Source organism: Glycine max, chromosome 20 (assembly GCF_000004515.6).
Source record: "Glycine max cultivar Williams 82 chromosome 20, Glycine_max_v4.0, whole genome shotgun sequence".
NCBI classification, from domain to species: Eukaryota; Viridiplantae; Streptophyta; class Magnoliopsida; order Fabales; family Fabaceae; genus Glycine; species Glycine max.
The window spans coordinates 31,210,167-31,232,275 of NC_038256.2; positions in this window are offsets into that span (position 1 = coordinate 31,210,167).

Genomic DNA, 22,109 nt, shown 5'->3' on the forward strand with positions numbered 1-22,109 from the left:
TAGAGAGGTCATAATTGTTCTGTTGTGGCTGATTTTGCTGCTGAGGTTGAGGAGGTCTATTGTATATGTTTGCAGTATAAGCTTCAGGCTGTTCAATTGCTTCAGATTGTTGCACAGAAGGGCAAAGGTCTGTGTGGTGGTTAGTAGAGGAGCATAAACCACAGAGTCTGGCGACAGGTGCAAATTTTTTATTCATGGCCAATTGGGTTACCAGGTTAACCAAGGCATCTAGTTTATCTTCAAGCTTCTTAGTCTCAGCTGATGAAGATGAGTTCGTGGCTACTTCATGCACTCCTTTAATGACAATAGCATCATTTCTGGCACTAAATTGCTGGGAGTTTAAAGCCATCTTCTCAATTAAATTTCTGGCTTTAGCATGGGTCATGTCTCCAAGGGCTCCACCACTGGCAACATCTATCATACTTCTCTCCATGTTACTGAGTCCTTCATAAAAATATTGGAGAAGAAGCTGCTCAGAAATCTGGTGGTGAGGGCAACTGGCACATAGTTTTTTAAATCTCTCCCAGTATTCATATAGGCTCTCTCCACTGAGTTGCCTAATGCCTGAAATATCCTTTCTGATGGCCGTGGTCCTGGAAGCAAGGAAATTTTTTTCTAAGAACACCCTCTTAAGGTCATCCCAGCTGAAAATGGACCTGGGAGCAAGGTAGTACAACCAATCTTTTGCCACTCCCTCCAGAGAATGAGGAAAAGCCTTTAGAAAGATATGATATTCCTGGACATCAGGGGGCTTCATGGTGGAACTAACAATATGAAACTCCTTAAGATGCTTATAAGGATCTTCACCTGCAAGACCATGAAACTTGGGCAACAAATGTATTAGTCCAGTCTTGAGAACATATGGGACATCCTCATCAAGGTATTGGACGCACAAGCTTTCGTAGGTGAAATCAGGTGCAGCCATTTCCCTTAGAGTCCTCTCACGGGGTGAAGGTTGTGCCATGTTCTGAGAATGTTCAAAATCAGAATGTTCAAAACTATAGCCAACCACAGAATGCTCAGACTCACCAATAACAGAATGCTCAGGATGCTCAAAAGGTACAAAATGATGCCTAACAAATCTATGAAATTTCCTATCTATCTCAGCATCAAAGGGTTGTAAGTCAGATGGATTGCCTCTAGTGATACACTATATTTAGCATGCACAACTAGTTGCCTTTTTATGCAAGTAACATTGTGGGTTTGAACTACAACTACTCTCAAATGATATCCAAATGAATTGAAATTTTGTGAGCAACACCCTAAAATCATGAAAAGATGGCACAAAATTATTTTGGCAAAAATTAAAAGTCTAACTATGGAAACTACCTAAGGAAAGTTTAGAAAAATAAAACAATAAAACTTGAAATATAAAAAAAAACTAGTAAACAGGCGATTTTGGCTAGCTAGAGACCTTAACCGGCCTTCGGCGGGCTGCCACAATGTGGAAATTTTTTTTTCTACCCCAAATACATATATAATAATAGTCATTCTGATACCCGGAGCGAAAGTTATGGTCGTTTGAAGTTTTGGTAAACACAAGTTCTCAAATTTTTTTGAATCTCTCAAATCTGGCCACAACAAGTGTTCCTGGTATTTTTCACACAAAATATGAGTCAAAAGAACCTACCACACCAAAATTCTACCAAAAATAACAACCCTAACTATCAAAACAAAAAATCTCCCATTAAATTGTCAATAGTAGTCACTAATTCAGTCGCTAAGGGATTTGCACTACTACTCTGTTTTCCAGATCAGCAAAAGTGGTCGCTAAATCCATCGCAAAGCACTATTCACAAAAAAACACAAAAACTGAAACAGGGGAAGCACTGAACATAAAAACTAAAACAAAACACCACACTAAACAAAATAACAAGACACTAAACAACACTAACGCAACACTAACACAACACTAACAAAACACACGAAAGCATAAAACAACTAAACATAAAACAGGAATCACTAGCTATTATGAACCTTTGGACATTGCTCCGTGGCAGCAGCGCCAAATTTGATCGAGGTCGTACCCGAATCAAATAAACATTAAAAATGAAGTATCTAGGGAGTGATCCTAGGTCGTCTCCCAACGAGCAATGGTTAACCAAACGTTCATAACAGATAATAATTAAATAGTAATAAATTAGGGGGGGGGGGGGTTGTTTGTCTTTGTAAATTAAACAACGAGTGAAATTGAATTAGAAAATATCAGAATTAAAACATGTTGCTTCCCCTTGATTCACAAGCACGTCTCTTATCCTAGGTTGCGAGAATTTATTCTTTATCAGTTCAACCATTTAATCCAACCCTAAATTAAATTACTAAGCGAAATTTAACATAAGGCATTCATTATGTGATTAAGCAACACATACACCAATTAATCATGAACGATCATTAAGCATGAACGTAAATTAAGCGCAGAGACAATTAATCAAGCACTAAGCATGCATGGATTAATAGCAAAAAATACAGAGTAATTGGTGAATAGGAAAAACTAATCAGAATTTAATAGTAATAATAGAACCTCAAAGAGAGCTGTGCTTGATCCTCAAGAGAAAACAACGCTGGAGACTTAGCCTTCCATTAATCAGTAGAAAACGAAGAAAACTAGAATTATTCTTCCAAAGCGAAAAAGAGACTAAAATGAATTGAGAATAGCACTCTAAAACTAAAACGAAAAAGGAGAGGGAGAGACTAAACTAGAACCTTAGTGCTGTTATATAGTTTTCAGCCCCAAAGCTTACAAATCTGTTTTAAGTCTAAGCCCATAAATAAAATAAAATCTAGACAAAGATAAGATAAGATAAAATAAAATCTAGATGAAAAAAATCTAAATAAGATAAGATAAGATCTAGATAAAATAATATCTAGATTAGATAAAACCTAGATAAGATAAGATTTGATCTAGATAAGATAAGATTTGATAAAATTGTCTACTCTCTTCAAGTCCAAGCCCAATTATGGATTCAAGCCCAATTGCTTATAATTCTCCTGAAATTAAATTAAAAACACAAAATTAGTCCAATAGGCCCAAATAATAAAACTGCTTAATTAATTTGACGATTAAGACTAATCAGTAATTAAAATGGTGCAAAAAGGGTTAAGAAATAGGAGAAAATAATGGCACATCAACTACCCTATGTTGTTTGTTCTTGTAACGAGTCCTATAACAAGCATGACATATAAAAACATCAAATGAGGTGGTTATTATAATACACAAAAATAAGATTCAAAATTATATGTCAAGCATGAACTCTCAATTATATTGGATATTTCTTGTGCCCCCTGAGACGTCATCTGCCCATATCGCTTTGTGGGGGCCATCTTCCACTTGACATGTCTTGCAATGGGAGATGGAGGGTCCTTAATCAATGATGTATTCTCAGTCAGCATTGCCTCCTCTTGTCCTTTCTTCCTTATCTCGTCTAATAGTTTTTTTTCAAGCAAATCATAACCCCCACGAGACAGTACGTGGGGGCAGTCATTGTTTTTTTTTTTTTTTTTGCATTTCCTGTGCCTTTTTCCTGATTTCTTTTCATACACCATATAGTATTTTGATCTAATTAATTCAAACGAAATGATATATTTCTATAGCTTATTTAAAGTAAAACTAACAAACATCTAACTTGCCTGGTAGGGGTCTTGCGACTTGCAGCAAATTCATCCCAAGTTTGTTGATCCATACCATATTTTATAGAAGGATCTTGTTTTTGTTCATTGTTATTGTCAGCATAGACAAATTTAGTGGTTAGCGAAGACTTAAATTGCCTCCATCTAGTGGCCATCATGGACATGACCTTCTTCTTGGCATTTGAGGCTTCTGGGATATCAAATTTGGCCTGCATAACATATTGTTGTGTAACATTTAGTGCATGTCAATATTTTCAAGTGTTAGTAACAGAAAATTAAATACATCTCCCTGTTAAGTCGACTTACCAAAATGTCATCCCATACTAAGTCCTTTAGAGATTCTGACACATCTTTCCAATTGCTATGTACAATAGGAATCTTTTCTCGAGCTACAACCCCCAAATAACTATGGAACTTCTATTTTTTAGGCCTGATCCTCTCCCAGTTGCAGGATCGACGTTAACCGTTGGTCTGGGATAATCTAAGGTTCTTAAAGTCAACCTTCTCAACCGTATGGATTGTCTAGTCTTCTTAGGCATAGCCTCCGATTGACCATCTGAATGCGGAGGTGACCTTGGTGGTGTTCCCATGACCCTGTGCAAATAAAACAAATTCATTAATGTACATCGATTAAAAATAGCATATACATAACAAATTGTAAATATGCACATTGCATAAATTGGTTACAAATGACATAATATGATAAATATTACTTTGATACAACGCAGTTACGTAGGAATGTTCTCCCATAAACCTTTATGATGATTATTACGAATCGCATGTACGTCATCGACCTCGTCTTGTTCAATTATAGAAGGCATTTTTGTGGAAAAAGTAGGCGTCTCACAAATGTCAAGTGTTGAATCATCATTATGGTCACTAATACCAATTGGTCTTCCTTGTAAAACCACTGATAATCTTGAATCACACGGATCTTGGACGTAAAACACCTACCTGACTTGTTCTGCCATAGTGAAAGGTTCATCTTTGTATGCCATCTTATTAAGGTCTACTAAAGTAAATCCCACTTGATCTCGATGAATACCAATATTTCCATTAACCCACTGATATTTAAATACAGACACTTTGAATTGACTATAATGAAGCTCCCAAATTTCTTCAATCACTCCAAAGTAAGGCATTGATGTTTGAATTGGGTTGTTATCTGATGCACTATAAAAGTGTTTAGAATCAGCCTCAAGAGTCACCCCACTATTCTACACACTACTTTTATCATCTTGTGACTTTGTATAGAAAGAATAATTATTGATATCATATCCCTTCCAAGTGAGGACATTTAGATTTTGGCCAACAACCAACAGTCTTAATGTTTTGGAAGCATTGTCATCACTGAAGATTGTTTCTTTAAACTAGTTTATGAAAGTTCTATTATGCTCTTGCAGCACTTTGATCATGTACATTTTTGGGTGAATAAATGTAAGATATTCTTTGTGAGTACGTATGTAGGGAATGACCTCCTATGTGTTATTCTAGATATACAGATGCGCTTGTGAAACCTCATGTCGAGTCATTGTTACAACATTGTATTCTTGTGTACCCTTACCTCCTCGTGTCCTGTTATGGTAAGTTTTGGGAAGCCCAACAAATTGAACCGTTTCAATGTACTGAGAACAAAACTCAATAGCTTTTTCAGCAACATACCTTTCAACAATGGAAGCTTCTGGTCGTAATTGATTTTTGGTATAACCCTTTAACACCTTCATGTACTACTCAACTGGATACATCCACTGTAAAAAATTGGACCACAAAATCGGGTCTCCCTCACAAGATGAACAATTAAGTGAACCATTATGTCAAAAAATGATGGAGGAAAATACATCTCCAACTGACAAAGGACAATGGTAGCTTCATTCTCCAAATCATCCAATTGTCGAGGGTCAATGAATTTGCTACAGATAGCATTAAAAAGAAAGCACAAATGGGTTATGGCAACCCTAACTTTGTTAGGAAAGATTTCGCAAATTGTGACAATCAATAGTTATTTCATTAAGATGTGGCAATCATGAGACTTCAAGCCAACCAACTTTAGATCATTGATGGCTACAAGGCTCTTGATATTTGAAGAGTATCCTTGTGGAACTTTTACACTCCGCAGACATTGACAAAAACTTCTATTTTCTGTAGTTGACATTGTGTGACATGTTGGGGGTAGATACGTTCATTGACCTTGTGATATCGGATGCAACTGCTCTGGTATTCCCATGTCAACCGGGTCTTGGTGACATTTTAAACCTTCCGTTTTCTTGCCTTTAATGTTAAGAAGGGTACCAATTAAACTATCACAAATATTTTTCTCCACATGCATAACGTCTGGACAGTGACACACATGTAGATCAGACTAGTATGGAAGATCAAAGAATATTGACCTTTTCTTCCATATGTTCATCTCAGATGATGTCTTCTTTTAGGTCTTCCTAAAGATAGTTATGATGTCCTTCACCCGATCATAAACTTCGTTTCCAGCTAATGGTTGCGACGCACTTTCATTCTTCTGACTTTCATTAAAAGCTTTCTTTAATCGCCGATACGGGTGATAAGGTTTTAGAAATCTTCGGTGTCTAGTGTATAATGTCTTCTTTCCATGTTTAAGTTGGATGAAGCTCGTGTTTTTCTCACATATAAGACATGCATGATGTCCTTTGACACTATATCCACTTAAATTTCCTTGTGCTGGAAAGTCATTAATAGTACAAAACACGATTGACCGTAACCTGAAGGTCTGCTACAGATTCCCATCCCACACATCAATCCCGTCTTCCCACAATTTTCTCTAGTCTTCAATCAACGAAGTGAGATACACATCAATATCATTCCCTAGCTTCCTTGGACCCACTATCATCATACACATGATAATGTATTTTTCTCTTGATTCACAACCAAGGAGGGAGGTTGTAAATCATCAGCAAAATAGGCCATGAACTATGGTTTGTGCTTAAGTTACCAAAAGGATTCATTCCATCCAAAGCAAGACCAAGCCTTAGGTTTCTTGGCTCATCTCCAAAATGTGGATACAAATGATCAATTGTCTTTCATTATGGAGAATCGGTTGGATGTCGGAGCAATCCATCACTTTTTCTGCCATCTGCATGTCATGTAAGGTTTTTTGCTTCATGTCCATTAGTAAACAATCACTTAAATCTTGGTATCATTGGAAGATACCAGCACACCTTTGCTGGATGACTATTTTTTTTGCTTGCATCTTCACTGAATTCATCATCCTTGACTTTGTACCGTGATACCCCACATGTAGGGCACTTACACATTTTTTCAAACTGATTTCTGTACAATATGCAATCATTACGACATGCATAGATCTTCTGGTACTCCATTCCCACGGGACATAAAATCTTCTTTGCCTCGTAGTGATTTTTCGGCAATGTGTTTTGTTCAGGAAGCATTTTCTTCAATAACACAAGCAATTCAATGAAGCTTTTGTCACTCTACCCAAATTTTGCCTTCAAGTTGACCAAAGCCAACACCGCTGACAACCTTGTGAAACTTGTGTACCCCAAATACAATGGCTTCTTTGAATCACTTTCTATTTTGTCATACAAAGGTGCATGTGCTTGTAGAAAAAAGTCTTGTCCAAGATCGTGAATCATGTCTCAGATGTCTTCATCAATCGACTCAGTGCGAGAAACTGTTGGCTTGTCTGGAAATTCCCCATTCCATATCCATTTTGTGTAATTCGGAATTATGTCGTGACATATAAGATGTGATCTTATTTCATTTACTAACTGGCGTCTCCCATTCACACATTTAACACATGGATACAAAAATTCCCCCCCCCCCAAACTTTCAGCATTACGTTCTGTAAATTGTAGGAATTGTTCAACCCCATTCTCATACTCATCATTGATGCGTGATGCTTTCATCCAACTTTGATCCATGTTTCCTCTTTGCTGTCAAACTTCATTAAGTTATCCGTCATGCATGCTAAACTCAATTTCTTCATGAGAGGTGCGACCCTATCCCATTTATGAATACATTTTTATAGTAGATTCATACGTAAAGGTTTACTCTCTTTTCTTAGATTTGACGAAATTTTGGCAGCATTTTGTATTGATCTCTAGGTACACAAGATGAAAGCGGTGACATGTTGCACAATCACCGCAGTCAAGTATACACCCGAAGAACAAAGTGAAATGCAGTATACCGAAATTTCTTCAAATCACAAAAAGAGAATTTACCTATACGTATGAATCAACTATAAAAATAAGTCTTCTCAAACTGTCCAAATGGACAATTCAATATTCAATACATCGATTAATCCAAACTGTCTGTATTAATCAGTGTATTGAATCTTAAACGGGAAACTAAGGTTCTCTCAGAATACACGTAACTACTAATATAAAACAATACTCATATATCAACAAGCATGTAATAAGCACAACAGTGTCAAAATAGATACATACCTCGGAAGATGATGACTAAAAACCACAAGGAGTGCGGGGATGTAGTGATATGGTATAGAAAAATGTGTGCTTGATTACACTGGTGGTAAAACAAGACTTAACTGGTTCTGAAGAGTAGATATAATCTGTAAGGTAAATAGGGGAATAATCAAAACATGAAGTAAAACAATACACAATCAGGCACAATTTAAGTTATTAAGGTGTTATCAAATGAACTTATAGCAGACTAATAAAGATAATGCTTTATTCAGCTACAATACAAAAAAATATGATATATGCACAAAATGGAAAATGAAGCATCTTTAATTTCAATAGAAACAAATATCCAACTTGTAAGGCCTGATATTAAGAGGGGGAAATTCAGTATGCAAGAAGAACAAACCATGATTCAACTCCATGAACTCTTAGGGAACAAGTTTGGTTTCTTTTTCAAGTCTATCTAAATTTTAGAGATGTTGTTGCAGTACTCAGACAAATGTAAAAGTTTTGGTACATATAGTTTTAGTAGTTTTGGTATGTGAAGGGAGAAAGAAAAAAAAAGTAGACAAAGAGACAAAATTTCAAGTGTTATAGTACTACTATAACACTTAAATTTGTCCAAATTTATAGGAGTTAGGTGCAAAAAATTATAGAAAGGCAAGAGTTTTACAACTTTCTCCAACATTCTAAACAAGTATATTTTTCACATATGTATCATAAGGGACTTGCTGGCATGCCAACATTTCTTCCAATATTTCACCAGTGGGCTTTTTACCAGATTTAGTAATTTCATGATACACCATTAAGGGCAGTAAATATTATTTCATATGTAAATATCACATGAGAAACAACAAAAAAAAGGAAGTACGACAAAAAAACTAAAATATAAACTTGAGGGGCTGTATATATATATATTACTTGATCCTAAGTACTTCCCACAACAAACTCATCAACAATGACAAAAACAATGCATCTTGGTTCATGAAGCTTGTTGGATCTATAGTGGTTGCTAAGAGCTCATCATGTTTTTCTACTAAGGTGCAAATTAAGCTCATGCAAGTGTGATAAGTGTGGATGAGCTGAATACAAACTTCAATTATTTTTCTACGGATAAAAGAACACATATAAGTTGCTTCAATATCACTTTTTAAATGAACTAAACCATGCTCTTTAATTATCAATTTCATGTTTTGTTACTTTTGTTGAAAAAGTCACAAAACCAACCCATCTCATATAGGATGATAGTTTGATACTCAATAGTTTCAAAGGGTACATTAGCGTAAATGTATGAATTAAGACATAGATTAAGACATGGATGTTCATAAGTTGATATTCAATCTAAGTAACATACATGTGTGAATTAAGACATGGATTAAGTGGTTTAAATTCATCAAAATTCAACTTAAAATTAAGAGGATTAAGAGTTCAATTGTAATCAAAGTAGTCATAATAACCCTAGTTAATATTTTTATAAATAATATCTTTGGTGGCTAAAAGAAGTGAACATTTGCCACTCTCCTTTAGGAAAACCCTAAGTTGTGTTTTCTTCCATTTTAAGACAGCAAATTGTAGTAGTTTGACTCCTCTTGAAACCCTTTCACGTGGAAAGAACTCCAACCAAGGTAAGGTAGGGGGTTTGTCACCTATATTAGGATTTTGTGCTGTATTTTAAGTGTTAGACAAGTGGCCTCAATAACTTAGGGGGGGGGGGGTGAATTAGTTTCAAAATTTTCCCACTAACAAACTTTTAACCCCCTTTCAAATGATAGGCTCAGAATGCAAAAGAAGAAATATCAATCAATCTAATCGATGTTCTTTAAACGTTTAAGACAAAATTGATTGCAATAAAATAAATGAGATAAGGAAAGAGAGAAATGCAAACTCAATTTATACTAGTTCGACCACTTCCCGTGTCTATGTCCAGTCTTCAAACAACCCACTTGAGATTTTCCACTATCTCTGTAAATCCTTTACAGACTTTGAACACACCTTGGGATCCCTCACCCTTGTGTTCAAGATTCTCACAATCCAAGAGACAACCAGTCTCTTGATTACAATTCTCACAATCCAAGAGACACACCGTCTCTTGATTACAACTGAGTTCAAGAGATGAACAGAAAGATTTCTCTCATTTAGAGTAGATGATACAAATGGAAGATCCTAGATGAATTCTCAATAGATTTGCAAATGTTTGGCCAATAGTTGTTTGAGAGAGGATTTGACAATTAAGTTCTCTTTGAAACTCTCTCTTGCTTTTCGAAGTCAGACACACATATATATAGGCCCATTGTGCCTTTACAAAAAGATGTGTCTTTTCAAAAAGCTTTTCTGAAATTTTCAAATTCAAAATTCAAAATTCAAATTTTAATTTTAAATTTCAAATTTCAAATTTTAAATTTCAAATTTTCTGAAAAAGCTTTTTAAAATAATTTTGCTTTTGGTAATCGATTGCCAGTGAAAAAATGTCATTTTCAGAAAATGTTAAAAATATTGTAAAACCTTTTTATAATCAATTTAAAAACTATGTTGTAAGGCCAAACCTTTGTAATCACTAAGAGACTCTTTTAACAAAGATAGACTAAGACTTAGCTTTCTTCTTGATCTGTGTTTTCTTGGTCTTGATTTGGACTTGAAATAAAACTTATGTTGATTTTGGCTTGGCATCATCAAAACCTTCACACACATACATTCACATTAAGATATCCCCTTAATCTCTCATGTTCTTGATGCATGGGAACCATGGATACCCATGATTTGTATGGAATGTTGCTTATGTTTACTTTGCAGCAATAGAGCAGTGGTATACCCACTGCTAAAGATTAGACATGTTATTGTATTAATCATTAGCATTTAAGGGTTTGGCACTCTAATTTTTGGAAAACAATGGATGTGAATCATGTGATTAATATTTGTGATTTTTAGGGACTAGGGTGATAGTGTTGCAGGAAAATGGCCAAAATGGATGCTCGAAAGCAATGGATGTGAAAACAATGGATGCTCGAAAATGGCCAAAATGAATAGTGTTGTAGGATTCTGCTGTCATGGATTCTATACCAGTATTTGTTAGCATTTTAATGTTTTAAATTAAATTAAACAAGTAGGTAAAGGATGCTTCATCAATGGATGTGAAGATGCAACGATTTTTGCATCAATCTCTTTGAAATTTTTGGCAAGTAGAATTTAGGTAGCATAGTTTAAATTACCTGGTTCTTCCCCACTTTTTTTTTTAATATAATTGTGAAGATAACTTATATTGTCCGGGTATGACATGATCTCAAGTTTCTTTCTTTCTTTTTTGATTGGAGTTTCATGTTCACTATTACCTGCACTTTCCATTGTCAAGCAAATGACCTAAAATTTATTTCCAATATACAAGGATGAGTAGAGTACAAGGAAGCTAGCAATTAGGGGGTTTTCAGCAATATTACTCTTTTTCTAGATTCTTTGGACTCCGAGGCTACAGGATGCCTTTTCAAATCATGGATCAGAGGGGTGTTTCTACTTCATCCCACTATTTTGATGACATTTCCTTTCGCTCTGAGGTATTTATTGTCATTTTAGTTTCTTGAACTTCTAAAATGTGACCCCAACAATTTAATGGTCATCAGATCCCTAAAACATTGTACAGTTTTACTATTAAACTTGGGGTCTTTATTTTTTGAAAATGTTAATCAACTTCTGTCTAGCGTTCAATGCTATTTGCCTTTATTACTCGTTGGTTTTCTAAACTTGTCCTGAACTCTATTTTTTTGGGTAGAGGAATGTTGGATTACGAAAACCAAAATCCATTAATGACCATTACCCACAAGGTGAGGACAGATCACTCCATTATTTGTTCAAAATACAGTAGTTCTGTATGTTGTACTGGTTTACTCTCTAATGGTTTCATTAATGCCCCAAGATTTCTATCTAACAAAATATTGTACCAAATACCAATTATTATTGAAACATTGAATGGACTATTCAAACATTGGTTCACAAATTTGTTAGTCACTTTGTTTATTTTAGGATTATTTTTCTGTTTGTGTATGTTTGTGTATATTTTATACTTTACAGGATACACTGGTTCTCAATTCCAAAATGTGGTAACACATTTCCGTTTTAGGGCTTTTCAGCCAATATTTCTTTTCCTTCTGTTTTAGACTTCTTGTAAATGTTTGGGTGCACACAGGACAAGTGATTATCAATGTTATTTCCTATAAGTAATGTTGTTTCTGTTGATGGTGATTCGTTGAAAATACTTGAGCATTTTAGGACATTTTAGTCAATTTTGTTCTCACTTTTTGCTTTCAAAAAATATATAAATGTGTGGTTGCTCCCTAATATGATATAATGATTATCATTTATCAATTAATATAGTTAAGTACTTGGAATGAGTGATTGATGTCAAACCATTTTTATACATCTATATCAATTACTATATTACTTTATCTGCAAAACATGTTACTAATTGTTGGATAAGTAAGCTGTGCTATTTTGATTTTATCAGGAAACAATGGAATGGTAGCATCACCTGGCAACATTTTGAATGCTATACCCCCCTTGATGTAAATGCAAAAGCTGGCTTACTGGTGCCACAGGCTAGTCTACCTGGGGATAACATACATTCCACGGAATCATCGAATTACCGTCCCAAATCATTATTTGATGCATGTCTGCAGTCAACACCTACCTCTTATGGCTTAATTGGAAACAAGATTGTGACCAATGCTGCCCCTTTTGAAAGTAGTTTATTCTCAAGCTCCATGTCTAATAAGTTATTTTCAATCTTTTTAAGGTTTTATGATTTTACTCTAGTAAAATTGATGTCATTATCTGTCTATTTATTTGCTAATCTTGGTGCAGTAAGGTTATTCGGGAATGATGTTTGGTCTGATCATCCCACTACTGCTGGTTCTCCTCCCAAGGAAGAACCATATAAATCTCTTGAAGAAATAGAGGCTGACACTATAGGCAATCTCATTCCTGGTGAAGATGATCTATTTTTTGGTGTTGTTGATGAGTTAGGATGCAGTTCTCATGCTAGAACAAATGATGATTTTGAAGATTTTGATCTGTTTAACAATGGTGGAGGCATGGAGATGGAAGGAGATGAACATTTAAGTAGAGGAAAAAGAATGAGTGCTCTTGATGGAGATTTTGGTTTCTTTGGGATGAATTTCGAAGCAAAACAGACCCGAAGGAGTATATTGAGTAACCTAAACTAAGTGTGCCCTATATCAAATCTTTGACAACAAAATAGAGTTTGAAAACAGATTTTTAGTATCTTATAATATTAGGGACATAGCTAACAAGGTCACAAATTGTTAGGTCCCATTAGATCAAGTGAAATCCAACTGATTTTGATGAAAATTCTCAAATTAAAAATTTGTGAATTGTACTTAGAAACATGTCATGAAAGATATAAAATATAAAAAGGAACCTAAGTTGTATTCTAATCTTATAGAAATGAAGTTTTAGATTATCGTGCTCGTGATTTGTAATGAAAATTTGAAATTCATTACAGGTTATGAGGAGAAAGTAACCAACCAAGAGTACTATACTTAATTGGATGTTTACCTAAGAGTAGCATGCTATTCAAAGTAGCCTTAGACTTAAACATTAATTTTAGTTGATATAGATTGTCTTGACCCCTTCATTGTCTATAGTGGTGACATACTAAGGTTAAACATTAATTATAGGAAGGTGGTTTGTAAATGGATGGATTATGAGTTGGGGGTTTGTAGTCAGGTTGCTTCTCATCAAGTGGGAGCTTATAAATTGGTTGTTCCTCTACTGGGAACTTGTTGTCATTGACAAGAACTTGAGGGGAGAGAATTAGAGTTGCAAGGAGCAGCACTAATAAGTAGCTTAAGTAAGCCATGTTCTTCATGTTTTTAGTTGCTAGCTGGTGAATAACACACACCCAATGATGGGTTTTTATACTAGTTGGGGGGCCTTACTGTTAAGTGCAGGTCTCAATCTATTGTTCCTGCAACTAAACCATGTAGGTCCCTGCAACTATTGTTCCACCAGTAGCAAGGAATAAGCTAAACATAACAAGAGCCAAACAAAGGAAGGTTGCCGATAAAGATGATGCAGTATAAGAAATGAAGAAAACTGAAGACCCATTGTTTGTTGTATTTTGTTATTAGGATGTGTAGTTGTATATTTTGAAAGTTTGAACAATGTAAACACTATGGTACTTATATATGAAAGCTTCACTGGTATGTGAAATGATGTAAACATTATGGCCTGCTAAACAGTTGCTTGTAACTACCATGCTTTGGTATGTGAAATGAAATTATGGCTGAGCCATTATGGTTCTTTGGTTTAGGAAGTGTTTGCTGATATTTGAAAAATAATCACATGATTTAATGTCATGTTTCTTCTCTTTCTTTTATAATTTACACAGTGTTTTGGATTTAGAGTTGGAGTAGGACCACCTGGTTTAGTGCTACTTCAATGACTTCAAAAAGCTATACAACAACAAATTATATTTAATAAATTGCAAACTTCAGCAACAAATTTCAGCTGCAAATTTCAGCAACAAATTATATTTCATTGAAATGGGTAACTGACAGTAACAACAGATTTCTTCCTACTACAAATTCTTCAGCAAAACAACAATTACAATATCAAAAGATGCTATTACAGATTTTACCTAAAATACATTCCCCCTAAAACTAACATTATAATTAAAAATGAAAAACCTAACAACACAATGTTTGTTAAATTTCTCATTTTCTTCTGCAAAGCTTCAATTTGTAGGTTCAAATCAGCCACTATCCTTGATTCTCTTGAGACAAAAGAGGATTAGAAACTTAGTTTTCTTCTTCAACCCATTGAAAAAATTGACAGTTATATGGGTCTGTTTGGGGGCAATGCACAAGTATAGAATAGCCTTCCTGGGTTCCTCCTTGTTCTTGTTGTTTGAATAGTTGCACGTCTTCCATGGTGGCATTGCCGAATGAAACTACCAGAAAATGCACAACAACTGTCACTTGCAAACATGGAGAAATCAACTGAACAAGAAGAAGCAAAGGGTAGAACCTTTACAGATGAGAGAACAAGAAGCAACTGAGCGTGAGAGAAGAAGAAGAAGAAACAACTCAGCGTGAGAGAATAGAAGCTTCATAAACCCTAGTTTTTTTGGGGAAGAAGAAGAAGCCAACTTGCGTGAGAGAAGATTTAAAGAAGCAAACTTCAGTGTCACGTTGGACAGTCTACGTGGCACTGAATTGCCACCAATGCACCTCACTAACAGCGTCACTTGGGAATTTAACGACAAGGACCATTTTGTAAAACTTATGTAAAGATAGGGACTATTTTGAATTTAACATTAAGTTAGAGACTAATATGCAAAAGGGGTACAATCTCAGGGACTAAATTGCCTATTTAGTCATTTTGAGATCTTAAGTAACTTTTTGGTGAGCCTCACGGTACCACACCACATAAGGTTCAAGATCTTTCTCATTTTTTGTTCTAGTGATAGATCTTATTTTGAGATCTTAAGCTAGTTTTGTAGGTTCCACAACGAACCCCACATGTTAATTTTTTTTTAAAAGTTTGGTTTAAAATAAATATATGTAATTAATTATATAAATTTTAATTATAAAAAATGATATTAAGAAATAAAAATCATAATAATAATTTAAATATTTAATTATAACCATAAATATTTAATTACAACCATAATTTAAACTTGTGATTAATGCAAAACATTAATTGGAAAAAAAAAATTGACATTGAGAAAGAAAAATTAAATGTCAACATTCTTGTCATTGAAACGTGCCCAAATATGTTCTACCATGTCTATTTGAAGTTATTGATGAATTCCTCTTGTATGCATATAGTGTCTTGTTTGCAGGTATGCAGCAAAATTGGGAGCACCACGAGATATGTCAACGTTTGAAATCTCTTGTGATGCGACTGATGTATCATTATTTTCTCCTATTTCTTAACCCTTTTTGTCACCATTTTAATTATTGATTAGCCTTAAGTATCAAATTAATTATGCAGTTTTATCATTTGGGCCTACTTGACTAATTTTGTGTTTTTAATTTAATTTTAGGAGAATTATAAGCAATTGGGCTTGAATCCGGAATTGGACTTGGACTTGAAGAGAGTAGACAATTTTATTTTATCAAATCTTATCTTATCCAGATTTTATTTCATCTAGATTTTATGTGGTGTTTGTTTTCATGGGTGCTCTGAGAGTAAACAGTAGCCTAGACACTTGAGAGATAGAGTGCATATCTTATGAGGCTTTATCACTTTTCATTCTTGAGCTGATTGACTATCTTGCCATGTTTGAGATGCTTGAATGATTTTCATGACTGTCTTGATTCTTTAACTCTCTACGTGTTGGATGTTGCCCATTCCTTTAATTCCTTGAGATTCATTGAGAAATATGTAATTGTTTTTGTGTTTGTTTGTTTCTCTTTAATGTCTCTGGATTTGTTCCTTGCTTTGCTTTTTGATTTTGCCCAGGAGTGCAAAAGGCTAAGTGTGGGGGGATTTGATGTGTCATTATTTTCTCCTATTTCTTAACCCTTTTTGTCACCATTTTAATTACTAATTATCCTTAATTGTCAAATTAACTATGCAATTTTATCATTTGGGCCTACTTGACTAATTTTGTATTTTTAATTTAATTTCAGGAGAATTACAAGCAATTGGACTTGAATCCAGAATTAGGCTTGGACTTGAAGAGAGCAGACAATTTTATTTTATCAAATCTTATCTTATCCAGATTTTATTTCATCTAGATTTTATTTCATCCAGATTTTATTCTATCCAATCTTATCTTATCTTGTCCAGATTTTATTTTATTTATGGGCTTGAACTTAAAACAGATTTGTAAGCTTTGGGGCTGAGGACCTATATAACAACACCAAGGTTTTAGTTTAGGGAGTTTTTTTCGAGAGGAGAATAATTCTAGGATTTTAGAATTCTAGTTTTTACTGTTCATGCGCACTGTTCACGTAGAATAAAATTCATTTTCTGCAATTTCGTTTCTGCTTCAATCTACAATTTTGTTTTCTACTGATTAATGGAAGGCTAAGTCTCCAACATTATTTTCTCTTGAGGATCAAGCACAACTTTCTTTGAGGTTTTGTTATTACTATTGAATTCTGATCAGTTTTTCCTCTTCACCAATTACTCTATATTTGTTGCTATTAATCCATGCATGCTTAGTGCTTGATTAATTGTCTCTGCGCTTAATTTACGTTCATGCTTAATGATCAATTTCGTTCATGATTAATTGGTGTATGTGTTGCTTAATCACATAATGACAACCTTATGTTAATTTTTGCTTAGTAATTTAATTTAGGGTTGGATTAAGTGGTTGAACTAACTAAGGATAAATTCTCATAACCTAGGATAAGAGACTTGCTTGTGAATCAAGGGGAAACAACATGTTTTAATTTTGTTATTTTCTAATTCAAATTTGCTTGCTATTTAATTTACAAAAACAAACACCCCCCCCAATTCGTTACTGTTTTATTACTATTTGTTATGAACGTTTGGTTGATCATTGCTCGTTGGGAGACGACCTAGGATCACTTCCTAGATACTACATTTTTAATGTTTATTTGATTCGGGTACGGCCTCGATCAGCGACGACTTCAAGTATTATTGTGGGTTTGCAATGATCACTTTTACGATATTAGTCTTGTCATGCAACTGGACAATTTTTCCATTCCCAATGCATGCAATCAATAGAACCCAACAAACCTGGAAACCCCCGCGCCTCTCCAATTTGTAGCAGGCAATTGATGTCATTGTTGTTAGGCCTTCTCAAGTACTTATCCCCAAATATCTCGTTAACACCCTTTACAAAAGCTTCTAAGCATTGAATTGTAGTGCATTCGGTAATTCTAACGTTCTCATTCACACTATCAACAGGTGATCCATATGCCAATATACGAATATGCAATGGTGAAAGACCCATTCTACCAACTACATCAAATCTCATTCGAAAATACGAATCATGATTACTGATAGCATCTACAATTCAAAGGAACAATAGCTTCCGCATTTAGAACCTTCTTCGAAATTGACTCTCTGTGTATATATAATTTTCACAGAAGGAGTCATTCAACAAGCGACTATGTCTGTCTTCACGATTGCGATTTATGATTCTTCTTCGTTTAGGTTGATTGTTGTTCTCTGCTTGTAGTAGCATTTCACGTAAGTACCTCATGATTTCTTCTTCAATGTTATCTTCAAGTATTTCATCAACAATTTGTTTCCAAAGTCTATCAAAGTCAAAGTTTGGATGCATTTTACAGGTGAGTGAAAGAAGAAGATTGTAGAATTTGTAGAAAATGTGCATGGTCGGAAGAAAATAGAATAGTTAAATATCATCATTTTCAACGGCTAATTTTGTAACACTACTTTTATAACAACTAGTTTTATAATGACTACTTTTATAATGGCTAGTTTCACAACAGTTACTTTTAAACCTACAACATAGTGACTAATTAAATCTGACTTACAATATAATAACTAATTACTAAACTTGTGCAAAATATAGCTACAAGTGATTTTGGTTTACTTATGTTGATCTTCTGAAATGGTAGATGTCTCCTCCTTCAGAATTTTGTACAACACCTTTACGTTCTTCGCCTCCTTTGCCTTTGTTAATTTTAAGGTGGCAATAGTGTTTTCCCTTATTGCATCTTCCTTGCTAGTCAAGTCCACAATAGGTGAAGACGTTGCAGCTCCTTTCCCCCTCACCTTCCTTTTGGTTGCATTTTTTCCCATTGGCAGGAAATTTGTGTGGGTATGTCACTTTTTAAAACCCCAATCAGTGTCTCCAGATTAGATGACAATGAGTAACCCCTAGTAGCAGAAAGCTTTGTTCTTTTTTAACTAGTATCTATGCATTTTCTAACCATTTAGGTTGATCTTTCAGCAATTGTCATGCATACTCTAAAGCAAAATTGCTTCATTCGTCTTCCTTCCAAATGGCATATGCATTAATCATGACATCATTTTCTATGTAACCACTTTTCTTCAAATCAACAGCTTGCTTGTAATGGCCCTTGAACCTTTGAACACTAGCATTAATTTTTTGCCATTGAGATTTCACTTGATTCAATGTTCTCTCTCGTAGATTGCCACAAAAGTTGTTGTAATTTTTTGTTACTCTCAACCAAAAGTAATCTCTTGATACCATCATCGACAATTGAATCCATTGAGACATTAAGCCATGAACCAATGAGATGCATATCATCTTCAATTGAAAAGTAAACTTATGCTCTCTTTTTTGTAGAATTCTCTCCTCCTTCCTCTAGAGTGATATTTTCTAGCCTAATTTGGATAGAAAATTATGGAAATTGCATTTCAACTTCATCATTGGAAGGAGTTTTTGGACCACTAGAACTATTAGGAGGCCTATGAAACATGACAAAATTGTTTCATGGCATTGAAGGAAAAGTTTGAGAATTTTTTGTGGAAAAGGATTGATTATTTTGTATAAAATTCATTAGTGGTGGTGGTGGTGGCATGAAAGGAAAAAACAAAGGATTTTGAGAATTTTCTTTCGAATGAGCCATTTGGTAATTTTGCAACAAATTGTAATAAGCTTGCCAATGAAATTGATTTGGATCCATTCGGTAAGAAAGAAATAAAACTACAATTCAAATTAGGATTGGAGAATTGAGATTGATCTTAAGAATGAGAATGAGAAATTATGTGCAAAATTGCTCCACCAAAGAGGCAATTTATAGGATTTATTAAAGCCATCTTTTTACAATATTTTAATATGAAAAAAAAATCCCAAAATCTATCAAATTAATTGACTTTGTAGGAGTAGGAAATGGATAAATTTTGTGTGTGTTTTCGGTTAAATTTCATAGGGAGGGATTGAGATTGACAAGCAACATTCATTGATCATCCCTTCAATTGTTAATTTTTTTATTTTTTATTTGTCTCCTCTCAACTCCCTCTTCACTTTACCATTTCTCACCCACACTCATCCTTTCACTGATAACCTCTTTTGTTTCCCATTTCTCACCAGCACTCAGCCTAGACATGGCAAAAAAACCCGTACCCGTGGGTACCCGTCCGAATCTGTCCCGACTTTGACGGGTAATACCCGAGTTAACCGAGTATGGGTTCGGGTTTGGGTTTTCCCCGATAACCAAAAGTCGGGTACGAGTACGGGTATGAGATTACTACATCCGTCCTGACTCGAACCTGAACCCGTCCCGCCACTTAAAATTTTTAGAAATTTTGCATAATTTAATCAAAAGGCCTAGAATTTTTATTACTTTTTAATTTTATTTTAGAATTTTTACATAATTTAATATTATTTTCTTAACGATTTTTGCAGACACATGCGCTATAATAAATTTATTGACATATAAGTAGTTAAAAATAAATGTTTAACAATCAATTTATTTTTTCTAAAATCAAATTTTTGATATTTTCTTTACAAAAAAATATTTTTCTAATTTGAATCGGGTACAGAACGGGGTTGGGGATACCCGATACCCGACGGGTATGGGGATGGGATAATAAATTTTAACCCGACGGGTATCGGGTACGGGTATGGGGACATGTTGGGGAGTCGGGGTCGGGGATTGGGGAGACAATACTCGTCCCCTCCCCGCCCCATTGTCATGTCTAACTCAGCCCCACCCCACACTAAACCACTTTCTCTTCTCTCTTCAACCTTCACACTCCTTCTCCATTGTGACCTCCCCTTCCCCTCTACATCCACCCTTCCCCTTCGCGACCTCCCTTTCCCATTCTCGCCCCACCCTTCCCCTCCACGCCCCACCCCTAGGTAGATCTCGCCTCCAGGTTTGTTGATCTGGCAAAAATTGCACACAGATCAACGATCTCCAAAGCTGCAACATGTCCGTTGAAGAATCGAAGCCCCCATTCATTAGACGTTGAGGCACTCTCACATGATGGAGGCCTTGGCTGTGATGGTGACAGATCGTGGCCATGCTTGTGACAGAGTTCAATTTTTTGTATTTATTATTTTTTAACTTGGATTTATTGTTGTTGTTGTTGTTTTTCCACTTGGATCTAATGTTATTGTTGTTGTTTTGATATGGTTTTGTTATTGTTTAAGATATGGTTGTTGTGTTGTTCTGGTTTCATCTTGGTTTCCCTCTTCATTCTTCATTTACGTTGGTTCCCTCCACAAGTCATTAGGAATAGAGAGAGTAAAAAATATTTTTTTTTTAAATGGTGTAGATCTTCAGGATTCTTATGGAAGAACTTATCCTCCATGCTAGAGATCCCAATTATGACTCTAGTGGTAGATCTAGCCAAGACTAGATCTTGAGCTTAAGATCCCTCCTCAAGACCTATAAATAAATATGCTCTTGGGCTGTTAATGACCATAACAAGTTTACCATTCTACCCTCCTCCCTTTTTCCTACACCCCACCCTTTTCCCTTCCTCTCTCACTTTCCTTTCTTTCATAACATACCCAATCCTTTTCCCTTCCTCTCTTACTTGTCATTTCTTCATCACTTATCCAACTATTATCTTCTTCAACCACAATCTCATAGCTGTTATCGTCGTTCGCAACAGTTTTGCCTTTAATTCCTAATAGCACCAAAAGATCAAGTTCATAGAGGATGCGAAAGCACTAGGCATTGGATTTCCTATAGCTTTCGCATCCTCCACAAACTTGATCTTTTGGTGCTACTAGAAATTAAAGCCAGAATCGTTGTGATCGACGACAACAACTGCAAGGTTGTGGTTGAAGAAGAAGGTTCAATGGACCATTCAGCCACTACAAAGCATAGGAATATGTTGTTGAGACTATGTTCAAGGATGGTGGGGTGAAGCTCCGATAGAATCAAACTGAGAGAAGGGTGGCATCATTGATAGTGGGAAGACCTACCTCCCACTCCATCACATTCTTCCCTAAATGTGGGGATTATGAGAAAAATACATTTTTTCTAATATTTTTAGAAGAATAAATCTTATATTACCTTAATACCCCCTTAAGGCAATTAATTGAAACAAAAGGTAAAATTGAATTTTTTTTCCCCAAAACTATTGGTGTAGGTTGCTAACATATTTTAACTAAAAATAGGTGAAATTATATTA